At 41.5% G+C, this 3,281-nt stretch overlaps 1 pseudogene; it reads left to right on the forward strand.

Moving 5' to 3' along the window:
- Window positions 1-2,162: 2,162 nt before the first annotated feature.
- On the forward strand, window positions 2,163-2,975 carry LOC111743785 (annotated as a pseudogene).
- Window positions 2,976-3,281: the final 306 nt, after the last annotated feature.

A 3,281-nucleotide genomic window follows, 5' to 3' on the forward strand; every position in this document is an offset into this window, starting at 1 on the left:
AAAAGCCAAGTTCTCCTTCCAAATATTATTCTTGAGTCTTTTCTAAGAGGTAGGACATGATAAAACAGTATTAGACTCCAGCTTGTTATTCATAAACAGTACTATTTTACAGAACCAGATCCTAAAATTTATTAGAAGAAAGAAAGACTTGAGTTTTAAAGACATTGTCAATAAATGAATAGATTTTATCTTGAGGCAATCAAGGGTATAATATAATATGGAATAATCCTACTTCGGTGTTCATCAAAAAAGTATGTAAAGAAAATTTGATTCAGAGGTTTAGCAAGCAAGGTCTTGGACTTTCAGCACAGAGACCTTTTTCGGGGATCAATATAAATTGTACTATTAAATACAAAACATAAATAACAGTTCTAGAAAAATTTAGGTTAAAATATTGTTACATGACTAAAAATAGTACTGTAAGGAACTCCAAAACTACCTCCATCCACTAAAGCAATGCTTACGCTAGCAAAACCTGTCAGAATTAACTTGTTTTGATTTCTGAAATCTAATTTAAAAATTTATAACAACCAAGGGAATGCTTAAAGAAGAAAGAAGCTGCTGAAATTTAGTAACATGTAATTGTGATGTGTTGACTTACCTGCCTCTGATCACCATTCCTCAGCAGGCAGGGCCCTGGCCCGGGGAGAGCAGCCTGGACCTTGTTCTCAGAGAACTGAGTTGTGGGCACTGATCTATCTGGTGCCTCCCCTCAGGCCTGGCCCAGGGGGATAACCTTTGTTTTCCCACCCTGTAGCTTTCTCATGGTTGCATTGGCCTCCTGGGAAACATTTGTCAAATGCATCTAAAGTCAAATATACTAACATCAGCCATCAATGGGCAAGCAGCAGACAGACAAAAAAGCCAGGGAAAGAATAGGTGGAGAAGAAAAGCCATTAAGGAACAAGGGCTTTAAAAAGCTCCCATGTGTACCAGCGAATTTCGAAGCCCAGAGCTAGATACATATTCAGAAAAGACCTGAGAAGATCCTAAGCTTTCAACTCTGACCAACCTTAATGCTCCAGATAAGCAGGAAGTAAAGGGGAAGACCGAATTATTAACAGCCTGACTAAATGCGAAAAGTGTCCCAACAAAAGCCAGGAAAGTACTTTTATTTTCTTTCTCTCCAGACATTTAAGGAAATATCTGTCTAATGACGAATCTAACAGAACTGAGACATGAGTGACAAAGAATACAGTTTTCACAAAAATAATTTACAAAAGTCACTAAGCAAGCAACTCCAACCTACAACTTACAGTAACAACAAACCCAGGGCAAGGAAGCAAATCTGATTTCTAGAATTATTACATTAAAAATATCTAATTTGTAACAAATATATGAAGCGCGTAAAAAACAAAACAATAAAGTCCATTCATAAGAAAAAATGAAATTAATGAAACTGACCCTAATAACACATTAAATGTACTATGTACTAGACAAAGACTTCGAATCAACTGTCTTAAATATGTTCAACTCGCTAAAGAAAACCATGGGCAAATAACTAAAAAAATAACAGAAAGATTATGTCTCACCAAATTAAGTCTATAAATAAAGGTAGAAATTATTTTAAAAAAAACAATATTCTAGAACTTAAAAATATGATAATAAAAATGAAAATATCTCTAGAGAAGTACAAAAATATATTAGAAGAGGCAGAGCAAAAACCCCCATGAACTTACAGATATATCAGTTGAAATTATCCCATCTGAGGAGAAAGTAAAAATAAAAATAAAAATGAACACAGCTAAAGAGACACGTGGAACACCATAAAATATACCAATAAATGCATAACATGAGTCTTAGAAAAAAAGAGACACAAAAACAATATTTGAAAAAACAATGGTCTAAAATTCCCACAATGAGAAAATATACGTAAATCTCCAGATCCACTAGCTCAGTGAATTCCAAGTAGAACAAATTCAGAAACCAACACTGACACAATCAGACAAAGACAAGTAATGTCAAGGCGGCTTAGCCCTACCTGGGAAAGGCTGTAGGAGGCCTCCTGCCCAAGGTGCAAGGGAAGATTTCTAACAATCTGAAGACTCCAGGAGAGGACGTCAAACCTTCTCCTTGAGAGAGGAAGCCAGTAGGCTCCCTGCCTGAAGAGGAGGAGGAAGATATCCATAAGGATTCAAGCCGCATACCATGTCTTTGGAGGCATGCATCGACTACAACCAAGGACAAAATATAAGGTTGTGAAGACTCCAGTCACTTCAGGAAAAAGGATTCAAGAAGAAAGGGATTCCCAAGGCGCTAGTGATAACTTGGACTTCATTCAGAAACTACCTAAGGTGAAGGTAAACAGGCCTGAGAAGCTGCTGTGGTCCAAAGCCGACTGGGCCCAGCCGCAGGAGGTCCTAACCTACGCAGCACTGGTGTGGCCAGAGCACCCATCACCCTGGGTCCGGCCTTGCTGCCGTTTACTTCTGCCCTTGAATGGATGCCTCCTTCCAACTCAAGCCAAGAGCACTGTCTTCACCTTAGCAAGAGGAGGAAGCTGGATTGACCAGACGCAGAATGAACTCGAAGACGCGTGTCTTCTCTGATTCTAAGAGTGCCTGTCTCCCCAAAATGATGACCTTGCACCATTGCATCCGGGTCCTTTGAAACAACCTCAATTCACTTTTTCAAGTGGGAGGAGTCCCGTATTCTCTTCTGGAACCCTTTCTGGGGACATGTACACTGGATCAGCTACATCCCAAAGAGAAATGCAACAGTGTACTAGTGGAAGCAACAGATTAATTATGGAAAATGCACTGTCACCATCACTTTCAGAAAGAAAGGCCACAAGGGCCTGAGTCTTGGCATAAGATGTAACGGCGGCTCTAGAATGCCCGAGAACGGCGGCTATGACAAATGACGCTGAAGATCCGATCTGCACATGCCAGTAGGCCAAAGGCCAACTGTCCAAAATGATCTCTTTCAACTCCTTAGAAAGAGGAGGATCAGCCACCAGGAGAAAGTCGAGGTAAAGCCAGCCCCATGCCCCACAGGGAGCAGCTGTGCTCTCTGTGGCGGTGGAGGCGGCGACAGCTTTGACCCCATACCTCAGAAGCCGGCCTGTGACGGCTCAAGCGCCAGCAGTACTCACTTGGCAAGGGTGCTCAGCAGCAGGAAGCCTGTGAAGCAGATTGCCCCCATTATGGCCAAGACCATTAAAGACTTGAAGAATAAATTCTCCTGACGATAAATCTGGGTCCTGGCCTTGGAGGTGGAATGAGGGGTGGGGTACGAGGGGCATGGGGGTTGGGGGTGGAAGACAGGGCAGGGGGAGAAAT

Source organism: Pteropus vampyrus, unplaced genomic scaffold, assembly GCF_000151845.1.
Source record: "Pteropus vampyrus isolate Shadow unplaced genomic scaffold, Pvam_2.0 Scaffold122, whole genome shotgun sequence".
Lineage (NCBI taxonomy): Eukaryota > Metazoa > Chordata > Mammalia > Chiroptera > Pteropodidae > Pteropus > Pteropus vampyrus.